Source organism: Pseudorasbora parva, chromosome 8 (genome assembly GCF_024679245.1).
Source record: "Pseudorasbora parva isolate DD20220531a chromosome 8, ASM2467924v1, whole genome shotgun sequence".
NCBI lineage: Eukaryota > Metazoa > Chordata > Actinopteri > Cypriniformes > Gobionidae > Pseudorasbora > Pseudorasbora parva.
This window is the reverse complement of record NC_090179.1, coordinates 18664901-18678208: the sequence shown is the minus strand read 5'-3', so window position 1 is coordinate 18678208 and position 13308 is coordinate 18664901. Positions and strand designations below refer to the sequence as shown.

Below are 13308 nucleotides of genomic sequence, written 5' to 3'. Positions count from 1 at the left end.
ATAGTCCCAAAATGAAAATTGATCAGACATATCTGAATGTATGTTCTGTGTAAAATATTTATGCCACCCTACCACAACTTTTTTTGGCCAGGGACACGACAATGCTGTCGGACCAATGTTTGCTGGGAGAAAACAGTCAACTAAAATTAGGAACCTTACTGGACCATTCTGGGTAACATATACATTGTAGGCCTATATTTAATCCATCTTTCATTTTTGAGACCACTACTAACTCCAAATCTTAACCCTAATTTCAGAAGACTCACTTTGTCTGTTTGTTCTTACATTAATTTTGCATGTGTGCGCACACACACACACACACACTAAACCACATACTCATTCGCACACACACGTTCACAGATGCAGTCGATTTCAAAGTGACTCAGCTGCATACGGGGTCGTGGTCAAAATCACAAGTGTGTAGGTACCAATATGCATAAGACGTATGTGTTTGTCCTTGTGTGATCTGTAAACTGTGGCTTTTGATATTAATGTCAAGCCGCTTAACTCATTTTACAAGTGGTCTCTGCTCTCCAGTTACAATGACATTTAAATGCATTATGCACACTACTTTATTGTTTAAACCATACATTTGCTAACAAGTTATGTGCTGCAGTGGTTTCTGAACAGTTTGTTTTCCTGGTTGTGTATCACCATGTGATATGTTCTAGAGTTACAGACAATGTTGTCATATGCTATTTATTTACAGTCAGACTGTATTACAAATAATGATGATTCAATTTGTGCCAGTTGCTATTGTTTTTAGTGATCAGAGGCTGTATTTACAAAACATCTTAAATATAGGAGAAACTCTTAAAAAATTGGGCATATCAGTCCTAATTTTAAGACTCATAAGAGACATGCTTTTAGAGTATTTCAAAAAGCATTTTAGTGCTAAAACCAGATGTAACCCACCCAATATTTAAAACCCAATATTTAAACATGAAAATCACAATAGATCAAAAGAAAATATGTAGAATTCATTTATTTTGAAACAATAATTTTGTTCCTAATTAAATATGAGTTTGTCATAATAAATTGGACAAAAAATACTCCCCCTCCATTGAACCGATTGGTAACGCCCAACCAATGAACCGCACTTTCACCAAAACAACGCGAGTGGTGTTGAATGGGAGAGCAAACGTTAGCGCCAAATGAAGAGAAGTGCTGCACAGCGGACTATATTAAACTGCTGGTCAGATAGGCATGCAAAAAATAAATAAAGCATGTACTGAGAATGAGGTATGAGAATATTGTGTAATAGCTAAGTGCATACATTTAGCTAATCCATTGCAATGCATTTAGCTATCCCAGCTAACAGGGAACGTTCTCAGAACGTTGGCTAACGTTCTTTAAAAGTTATCTCAAAGTTATCAAAAAACGTTCTTGCAGTAACGTTATTAGAACGTTGTGCCAACGTTATTTGCTGTTGAGTAACGTTCTAAAAACGTTACCTATAAAACGTTTTTTTTACATTGTTAGTGGAACGTTTTAAAAACGTTACTACATTAAAAAAGTATTAGTCATTACAAATTAGTCATTCAGCTTTTTTCTCAAACTTCAGATACATAATTTGTATATCCAGAGACAACTTAATGACACTTAAATGCTATTTTCGAGTATATATTTATTTTTTTACAATCAGAAGAAAAATCTAGTAAACTAATTATGTATTAAATATAAATGTAATATAAATATAAAAGTCAATTATAAAAGTGGTTTTAGCTTTTTTTAAGAAAGTATAAGATGTCAATAAACAAAAGCAAGTACATTAAAGGAGAAAACAGGAATATTTTATTTGATCATACTCCACACCCTTATAAGAACGTTATTTAACGTTCTTAGAACCTAATGAGAACGTTAATACAACGTTCCACAAACTGGACATTTCAACGTTCCTAGAACGTTCAAAAACGTTTTTAGAACTTAATGGGAACGTTAGGGAAACGTTCTTATAACCTAAAATTGTTAGCTGGGATATCAGTATAACAAGTTACCAAAGCAGCCGTCTGTTTTGCTAGTTCATTTTTCAATAGCGTCTGTAATTATCAATGACAAAAGTATTCACATCAGTGTGTTTTCTTCCTAAATTAATCAGAGTTTTGAACGAATTGTATGAATGAACGATTTTAAGTGGCTCACTCATTTAAACAGTGAATCGCTGCCGCCTAACGTTACAGGCGGTTTTAATACTTAATTTCTTTCTTTTTATAATCTCTAGAATTGTATGAAAGATTATACACAAATTTCATAAGGTCATGAGGTGTATAATCTCTTGACATGTTTTTAACATGTTTTTATAACAGATTCAAGGTAAATATACCAGCCGGGTAGAAAAGGGAGATCGGAGCAGGTGATCAGGTAAAGAAAAACAGCAGCTTTGTAAAGTTAGGCTGTACAGATAGATAGATAGATAGATAGATAGATAGATAGATAGATAGATAGATAGATAGATAGATAGATAGATAGATAGATAGATAGATAGATAGATAGATAGATAGATAGATAGATAGATAGATAGATAGATAGATAGATAGATAGATAGATAGATAGATAGACAGACAGACAGACAGACAGACAGACAGACAGACAGACAGACAGACAGACAGACAGACAGACAGACAGAAATGATCCAATAACAATACACATAAAAAAAATTATATATTAAAAAATTAAATATTTAATAATGAAATAATATATATATATATATATTATTCATTATATATATATATATATATATATATATATATATATATATATATATATATATATATATATATATATATATAGCATACCAACATTCAACCACCCAATGTTTAAACCAAATCGACCCCCTTGACGTGACTAACACAAAGGTAGCAGGACTCAGGTCAGGAAGGAGCGAGCTAGCTCTTAACTTTGTGTGGAAATGTCTGCTACCTCATCTGTTATTCAGTTTGCATATTAGAGCCACAAAGAGTTTATATGTAGTAAGACTCTGCGATGTGTAAATTCTGCGGTACATCCATTACTGAAGCAAAGGGGTTTTGGACAGACATTTTTGAACTCGGTCTCGACTCGGACTCTACCCTCTCTGAACTCGGACTTGACTCAGACTCGACCCTCTCTGAACTCGGACTCGACCCTCTCTGAACTCGGACTCAACTCGGACTCGACCCGCTCTGAACTCGGACTCGACTCGGACTCAAATGAGCTGGTCTCGACTACAACACTGCAACCTGCCCGTCCTATTCATCCTTGTCATCGTCCTCGTCACCCCCATCGTCATCCTCTGGATCACCGTCTTTGTCATCTGTCTTCACCAAGGAAAGTTTGTTGTTGTTGTCTACTCATTCTACGTGTCAAGATCCACCTTTAAGTTATCTTGTGCCCATTACCTCTGTTTAATAAATGTCACTGAGCACTAACCATCTGTGTCCTCGTCTGTGTCTGACAGAAGACCAGACCAAATGCAGAGCTCTCCGGACACAGGCGGGAACCGCACCGCCGACCACTTTACCACTCTGGTTCACGCAGTACGGTCCTAACTGAGTCAAGATACCTCCTCCGTCACCCCAGCAGCTAATCCAGCTAGCTCACCTTCACCGACATCCACGTCACTCATCTCTTTTTCAGCTGCCTGTGCGAGTCCCATGGCCCGACCAGCGACATACAGCAGCGCTGCGGAGGACTGCTGCGGGTTCATGCTTCAATGCTCTCTATATATGGAAGCAAATTCATATCTCTCGCGTTCTGCACTCATCTTGAAGAGGTCTTCGGCCAACAAACGGCATAATTATCATTCCATGACCAACTCTTCACCACTCACCAAGGTAAACGAGAGACCACAAGCTTGTATGCATTGAGCTTTCGCAAGCTGGCCTGCATGAGTGGATGGAATGAATCGGCCCTCATCACCGCCTTCCGCCACGGCCTCCTCAATGAGATCAAGCAGTTGATCGTTGTCTACGAGGAGACCATGGGGTTGGAAGCCCTCATCCAGAAGACCATCCGTGTTTCACAACAATTTTTGTATTGTGGGGGAGATGGACATGGGGTGAGAACTGTTTCGATTGTTGTATTCATCGTCCTCTCCGCAAGAAACCATCTTCTTTGTCAGTGCAAACATCACTTCCTTTACAATCCACTTTGTGTGTGGACCATCCCTCCAGCTTACCAGGCGTTCCAGGATGTCTTCAGTAAGCGGTTGGCCACCAAACTTCCACCTCATCGTCCATACGCCATTGACCTCATGTCTTGGGCAACTCTACCAAAGGGCCACATCTATCCCCTGTCCATCCCGGAACAGAAGGCCATGGAGGAGTTTGTGCACGAAACACTCCAAGAAGGGTTCATCCATCCATCTACATCCCCTGCTGCTTCGAGCTTCTTCTTTGTGGCCAAGAACGACCTGGACCTTTGTGGCCAAGTCTCTGTCCTGGAATCCATCTGCTGAAGAAGCTTTCCATCAGCTGAAGCTCACCTTCCAGTCTGCTCTGATCCTGGCCCACCCTGACCCTCATTGTCTGTTCGTTGTGGAGGTGGATGCCTCCTCTACCGTGGTCAGAGCAGTATTGTCTCAGCGGCAGGGTCAAGGTCAAGTTTATTTATATAGCCCTTTAAAACAACATAAATGCTGACCAAAGTGCTGCACAATATACCAAACAAAACATCCTCATACAATACAATTTAAGCAGGGAAAACCCTCACGGCTCCATCCATGCGCCTTCTTCTCCATGAAGCTATCCCCGGCGGAGCAGAATTACGACATCGGAAACCGGGAGCTCCTTGCGATCAGACTTGCTTTGGAAGAGTGAAGATATTGGCTAGAGGGAGCGGAGCATCCGTTCGAGGTAATCACTGATCATCGTAATCTAGAGTACCTACAAGACGCCAAACGTCTGAATCATAGTCAAGCCCGATGGGCTCTCTTCTTCACACGATTCAACTTCAAGGTGACGTATCGTCCAGGGGACCAGAATAACTGGGCGGATGCCCTATCACGCCTGTACCAAGTGGACCCTGAACCAGAACACCTTGAACCTATCCTCCCTCCAGCCATGGTCGTCAGCCAGATCTAGTGGGCTCTCCACCAACAGATCCAACAGGAGAATGCCCAACAGCCTGCTCCGCCAGGAGGTCCGGAGGGGCGTCTGTACGTCCCGTCTCATCATCGCCTGCCCCTCTTGGACTTAACGCATTCATCACCGGGCTCTGGACACCCAGGCAGGAAAAGGACCCTCTCGCTCCTCCGTCAGCGATACTAGTGGCCTGCCATGCCTCGGGACATTTCCCAATATGTAAAGGGATGTTCAGTCTGTGCTATTGTCGATACTACTAGGAGACTGCCCGAGGGGTAAATTGGTGCCGCTTCCAATCCCCGAGCGTCCGTGGACTCACCTGGGTATCGACTTTATGACGGACCTTCCTCTCTCTCAAGGGTTCACCTGTGTCTTAGTCGTCGCGGACTGTTTCTCTAAATCTTGTAAATTAATCCCCTTCAAGGCCTACCGACCGCGTTGGTAACCACAGAGGCACTCTTTTCCCAAATTTTCCGGCACGTCGGGCTCCTGGAAGACATTGTATCCGATTGAGGACCCAAATTCATCTCACGAGTATGGTCTGCCTTCTTCCATCTCCTAGGAGTATCCGTCAGCCTGTCTTTCGGTTACCACCCTCAAACCAGTGGCCAGACTGAACGGAAGATCCAGGAGATCATAAGATTTTTCTGAGGGTTTACTGCCACCAGAACCAGGAGGGCTGGAGCCAGTATCTGCCCTGGGCCAAATACGCCCAGAACTCCCTCTGCCAGTCCACCACAGGGCTCACCCCATTCCGATGTGTCCTCAGATTTCAACCACCGCTCTTTAGGCATGTGCCGATTTTCAGTAATTCGATGTATCACGATAATGAATATGCATGATATTGTTATCGTGGGCATTTCAAAATGTCATAAATAATCATTTATTAACAATTATAAAAAAAAATTATAATGCACTCAAGAATACTTTGCCCATCAACCGTATAAATGCTCAATACCGCTGTATTCTGCGTAAAAAGGAACACATGCTCAGATGTAAATGAGAAGCACATGAACGAGTGAAGGAGACACGCTGCTGAAGTGCCGCTCAATGACAGCAGAGGGCGCTGATGAACTGCAGAATGCCGCGATTACCCCGGAAACCCCGCAAACAAAAGCAAGCGCTAGTGAAGTTTTTAAAACAGCCATTCGTTTTTGTAATCTCAATGTTGTTCATCACAGCACCAAAGACTTAGGCTATCTATTTTCAAACTTAAACATTATGTTTTAATCTGGACTACAACGTGCCCTAATGATAAGAATCTTTTGGATTATTTGTCCAAAAGACATACGACTTCATTTGGTAACATGTTAATTCATTATTACCAAACTGACAATGAAAAATACTTATAAAGAATTAATTATTCTAAGTAACGTTAATTTCTTAGTAACTGTTTAATAACAAAATAACTTTTTGAATGGACCTAAGATAAAACTAACAATGATCAGTATTTCTTATCTAACATTACCAAAAACAGTATACTTTCTGTAACAAATGTAGCTATTGCTCAATCTTAGTTAATGCATTAAATAATGAGACCTTATGTTAATTTGTTACCTGTTACCTTTATAGCCTAATTCTTTTGCACTTTAATCTGTTTGAAAATTGCACTTTTACAGCTCTGGAAAAAATTAAGAGACCACTTAAAATTGAGAGACCACTTAAAATTGATTTCTCTTAAAGTACTGCTTAACACACACAAGCTCAAGTTTAACTACTTGTAGAAAATGCGACTACGCCACCTGGGAGGGTTTCACCCAGGAAATAGAATTAAACCCCACAATTTGTTATTAGGTCACACAGGTTCGACTCTTATAAAGGAATGTGGGCATCATATAAAAATACAAAAGTTTTATTCACAACTTGAATTCAAGATAGACAAATAACTTAAAATCAGCTCAATTATATGTGCCATTCATTACAGCTGTCTCTCTCTGGTGACAATACAACAAATTAACACACGACAAAAAAAGAAATGTTAAACACAACCCAATAACACAATTTCCAAATAAACAAAAAAAAGAATATAATGAAAAATAATTAATTACAGGGCTGGGGTTACCCACTGGTGTGATCGCCACACTAGTTATCCAAAAAGCACACTTCCACACACCACCGTGAACTCAGATCACACACTCGTACACTTCAAAAGTGTCACACGGCAAACGTTGTAGCAGCACCACCACCACAAAGATCATTCACCGGTGGGACCCCAGCTCCTGAAAAAAAAAAAAAAAAAAAGTCTCATAAACCAAAGATTGAGAGACAGTCACAAATCCCCCACGGTGGGCAACAGTCACCACAGCATGGCACAGTACAGGTGACAATATACAAATCTTGAAAAAGAAAAAAAACTCATTAAAAGTTTGCAGGACAGGACTCAGAAAGGAGCGGCCACGTTGACCTTGGGCCAGCGCCAAAAACAGCACGATCCTCCACCCCAAAGTAACCCAAAAAAACATATTATTTATAACAAATCACAGAACCCAGACGGCAGAAGTCCCCTTAAAAAGTTGTAATCCGATGTTGTTAGTACGGCACGCAGCGAAGGAAACAACCAAGCTGTAATACTAAACAGCCAGGACGAAATGGAGAATCCTATAACAAATATCAATACAAACAAACAGGATTACTAAAAAAAAAAAAAATGCACAACACATGCCCAAATTCCCCCACCCGGTAAGGCCAACAAAACATACCCAGTATGGATAGAGGAGTTTTACAATCAGTTCACCACTCAGGATACACAGCCTTCAAATAACCCGCTGGTAAACTGAAGTACAGGGACTGCACATTACTCAAACCACCCGCCCCTCAGTGAAGCTAGACATAGTTTACAATAAAACTTCCTCATACCTGAAGGGAGGGCAGAAATCTCATCCAAAACAGCATCCGACAGAAACACAACTTATGAAAAGACAGGCTGGTGTACAATAAGCAAACCATTAGTACAACGAAAAATAAAAGTAGTTAGCAAAACACTACATGCTAACAACACATATCTAGACCCCGCTGACACAAACGGCAAAAAGGGGAGGATACGGACGTGACGCATTCCAGGCTCAAGCCAACCAGCCCTGAAATAGTACATCCTCGCTACTGATTGGTGGACACGAGCGTCAATCACATCCTAGGCTCAAACCACCCAGCCCCAAAGTGGCACATACTCGCTACTGATTGGTGGACATGTGTCAATCACCACCCTTACCTCATTCATGCGGTCACACATTGTATTATTGTATTTAAACATTTAGTTATTTTTGTTATTACAAAAATAGTTCTTAAAGCTATGAACTATGAACTGTAATGCTATGACAACACTTTTTTTGCAACTTATTTCAATATTGTGATAATATCGTATTTCGTGATAAAAGCCCTCGGAGGTCCCAGCAGTGGATTACTGGTTCAGCCAGAGCGGGAGGGTCTGGGACTCAGCTCACATGCAACTCCAGCAGGCAGTCCGGAGGCACAAAAAGCAAGCTGATGTCAAACGAGGACCCACGCCGCAGTGCCAGCCGGGCCAGAAGGTTTGGCTCTCCACGCGGGACATCCGCCTCTGGCTGCCGTGCCGTAAGCTGAGTCCCCGTTATATTGGACCGTTTACCATTGACAGGCAGCTGAACGATGTCACGCATCATCTTCACCTTCCCTCACACTACCGTATTGCACTGTCATTCCATCTCCCTTCTGAAGCCCTTCACTGACCCTCTGTCTTCTTCCCTCACAGAACCTGGTAATGGTGCCATACCTCCTCCTCCTTCCACCATCGACGAGGACACCAATGTCTATCGGGTCAGAGCTATCCTTGACTCGTGGCGACGGGGGTCTTGGCTGGAGTACCTGGTAGACTGGGAGTACTATGCTCCCGAGGAGCGGTGCTGGATCTCCAGGAACGACATTCTGGACTCCAACCTTCTGACACAGTTCCATCACGACCACCCTGAATGACCCGCTCCTCGGGGCCGTGGTAGACCCCTTCGCCGCTCATTGTGATGGAATGCAGCATGCAAGCAGATAAGTTTTTACAACAAAACCTGCCAACTACTAGCCCTAAACAAAAGCTTTTCGGGGGTTTGGGGGTAAAATGTGTGTTATGCTGAGCCAGAGATAGCAGTTGACATGTATAAAACAGCTTCAAAAAACTCTTTTACAACTATACAGTGTGTTATTTCCAATTACAATAATCCAAAGTATCACAGACTGTATGGATAAAATATAACAGTTTGGGATAAAATGTAACAGTTCAGATATAAACTAGAGTTACTACAGTAGCGATAAATAGAATAAAATGCCTCTTTAAATAAAAATGGTTTAAATTACATTTCTGTCAGGACCACTATCATCAAAAATTATTGACAATTAATATCAAATTGGATTACTGGTATGGAGCCTAGCATGAATAAGAGCAGCAATAACCCCCCTTAGGAAAAAAGAACATAACCAACATACATTTATTGCAGATATTAATAATGTTCAATGGTTTATGTACTACATAATTCAATAAATTGCGATGGAGAAAAAAAGGCCAACTCCTGACTGAATCAGAGGAGGAGCTGAGGATGGAGGAGAGTAATTAGCTCCTGAGCAACTTGTAAGCTGCTAATAATACTGAATGGACCTTATATAGGGATGCTCTGTGATAAGCATCATAGTCCTAAAGGTAGATGTAGTTCAACTAAAGAGTCAGCTGATGCAAGCTTGACTGACATGACCTGTCAGAAGTAATGCTGCGCTTGATTGTTATGGTAAGTGACTGAACAAATGTATTTGTCATTGAATCATTTGTTCAAGGCACTGATTCGTCCAGTAATGAAACAAAGAGTGTCAAAGATTGAATCATTCAAACAGATTTATCCTCTAGTAAATAATTGTTTTTTTGTTTTAGAATCGGGAGAAACATCAGGAGGTATAATGCTTGCTAGTGAAGGATGACAGATTTTCAATTGTTTCACCTTGAACAGTTGATTGTAAATTAACCCAAAGTGAGGCAGACCCCCGGTGCAAACACATCTAAAATAGGTAACCTTAGCGGTGGGGATACCCTTCTTTCAGAAAACACATCAGAGAAGAAAAGGAGTAGAGGGTGTCTTTAAGGTGATTTAGGTTCCCTGAGGGGTTTCAGTCATTGTAGTACAGTTTCATTGTGCATCACCCTGTTCATGTAGCTGTGAGAACCGTTGCATACAGTATGCAAAACTTGACATTTCTTTCAAAGGGTGGGGGGGAGGCAGTCTGGAAATTACTGGACCATTAACGCTGCAACTGCCACAGCACACCCCCACTCCCCGACACATACACCCCAAAACACTAGCACTTAAAAATTCAACAAAAAGATAGCACCTAAACACATTTTAAAAAGTATATATGGTTTTTGAAAAGTGATATGTCTGCTGTTGGATTAATAGCTACTTCTCTCCGTTGTGGTTTCATCAAGTAAATGTCTCCAGAAACTGTGAGAAACTAGATATAAACCGAAAGTGGACTGTCAAATCTTTGTTTCAGTATATGTTTATTAACAGCAAAATTAATTTCCATTTGTTTGGAACAGAATAGCCTATGCAGTTAACCCAAAAAGAATATCTACAAGAACTTTAAAACCTCCTCTGCACAAATGTAGCTTTCAATCAGTACAAGAGTACTCTTATTGGTGTAGAATGAGTGGGAGGAGAATAAAATGCCGTTCACACAAAGACTAATACTGATATTGTTGTCTTTTAATGTACATAGCAGACTGCTTTTGTTGTTTTACGGGGCTTTTATTGAAAGCATTATGACATTCTGTGTGCGCTGCTGGTACGGTAATGCTTCGGAGGCTCAGAAGAAATCATTACGGAGGGTTGTGACAATGACAAGCAAGCTGCTGGGCATCTCATTAACAAGTTTAGAGAGCATATACAAAGAGAGAGTAATAAATAAAGTCAACATTATTGTGCAGGATAACAGGAATCCCTTATATCATGCTTTTGAACTACTGCCATCTGTACGGTGGTATTGTGTTCCCAGATGCATGAAAAAGAGGTCCAAGCTATATTTTGTTCCCCAAGCAATCAGAATTTTGAATTCATCATCCAATGTTGATTGATGGTCATCTGGTCTGGTTATCTTATCTTAAACTCTAAAGTAGATTTATTTGTTTTAAAGGTCCCGTTCTTCACGTGTTTTCGAAGCTTTGATTATGTTTACAGTGTGCAATATAATATGAGTTCATGTTTCGCGTGTAAAAAAAACACATTATTTTTCACACAATTTACTTATCTGTACACTGCTGTTTCCTCTGTCCTAAAAACTGCCTGATGATTTCCTTGTTCTATGAAGTAGAAACACGTAACGAGTTCTGATTGGGCCAGCGCTTCCCGTGTTGTGATTGGACAGCAGCTTAGTGCACTTTGCCCGGAAAGCTCCCGCCTCTTACCATAACGGGGAGATGCAAGCGCTGAATGCGCGCTCTTCTCCATGTGGGAGAGCAACAAGACCACGCCCCCTATTTTGCGTGTTCTTGTGGGTGGAGGGTTAGTCAACAAACGGTTCTAGTGACGTCATTCATGCCAGGAAGTGCAGGGGTGTAGTCTAAACCGTCCGTTCGCTGTAGGCTTTGAAAGGGAACTTCTGTTAAATAAAATATCTCGCTTGGCATTGAACTTTGAGCTTTATAATTTTATAGGTATTATTTATGCTCTAACAGCAACATTTCACACTAACTAAAGTTTGAAAGATGGAATCGCGAAGAACAGGACCTTTAAATTATGATTGTGTATGCCAGTTATGAAATCTTAATGTCTGTGTGAGTATGGTGCATATGTACTTTCCCTAAGGGGATACATAAACTGACTAACTAATACTGTTACATTCAGGCTGTAGAAAGCTCACAACGAAGGCGATGAGGGTAACCAAACATCTTTAATCCCAATAACATGCAGAGAGAGTTCAGGAAAAATTCACACAGTGTGTATACAAACAATAACTGACAAAGGACTGAACAGAACAGGGATTATAAATAGACAGGCCCTACGTCCCAATTTGCATACTATCCATACTAAATAGTATTCGAAAATAGAATTAGTATGTCCCAAATCATAGTATGTTGAAAAGAGTATTTCAAAGATACCCGGATGGTTTACAATTTCCGGTCCGAATTCAAAGTATGGATCGATGCGCAGTCTAACGGCTGATATTACCCACAACCCATTGCGAGTTGGACGAGGATTCGATTAGAACTACAAACGCGGATAAAAAGTGTTAAAAAACTACAAACATGGCAGATGTGTGAGTCCGACGGTTAAGTAGAGAGGTTTAGATAAAGGGGTTTGAGTGACAAACTATCAATATTTCACCTGACAAAAATATATTTATTCAGTGTTGTCCATATTATATTTCACATGCAGCAGCATTGTGAACTTTTGTAATGACATGTTTGGCCTTTAACTTTTAAATGCATCATTATATTTAAACTGCAAACACATGAGGAGAGTCTCTGCATTAAAGACCCACAAATGGCAGATCAACGTGTGGCTACATTTCTCTCCGATATGGTAGGAGATTAAACTGAATGTGGAGGATTTGAACTGTGACGATGATTGACAGAGTAGTTAAACAGTAACGGGATGCACGTAACTAAGCAACAGAGTCCGTTAAAGATGGCGAAGTAGTATGTCCCGAAGCTTGCATACTTTTCTGCTACACACTCAAAAGTATATACTTTTTCTTCACAAAAAGAGTACATACTTTTAGGACGTAGTATAAGTAGGCGAATTGGAATGCAGCAACGGTGAAGGAGGGAACTAATTAGACACAGGTGGAGATGATAAACTAATCAGGGATGAATGAGCACAGGAGAAGACAAAACAGAACATAATTGTAACAAATACCAAGAAGTAAACTATAACTATATTAGCATCTGTCCACCCCAATGGACAATAGCGTTCATTATTATAAGTGCACTGCAGTAATGCACATGCTCTTTAAAGTCAGTAGATCCTGGCTTTCATCAGATGGAAAATTAACTGTTGTTCTGTGATCCCAACTATATTTTGGACCCATTTTATATAAGGTGGCCTTAACTATGTACTAACATTTAAATTAATCATTTGATACAAAACACTTATTGTGTATATGTTTTTACGTTGTACTTACATGTTGTACTTACATCTGAAATTAATTTCTGTAATTACCTTTATAATTACACTGATGACACTTCCCTTATACCTACCCTGAACCTTAAATTTACACATAGCATCACACCTGTCCCTAA

General features: G+C 40.4%; 1 protein-coding gene across 1 annotated transcript in view; it reads left to right on the top strand.

Annotated features, from left to right (window-relative positions):
• hspb6 (heat shock protein, alpha-crystallin-related, b6) overlaps positions 1–13308 on the top strand; it is a 177471-nt gene that overhangs the window by 36252 nt on the left and 127911 nt on the right. The gene's annotated exons all lie outside the window — the stretch shown is intronic.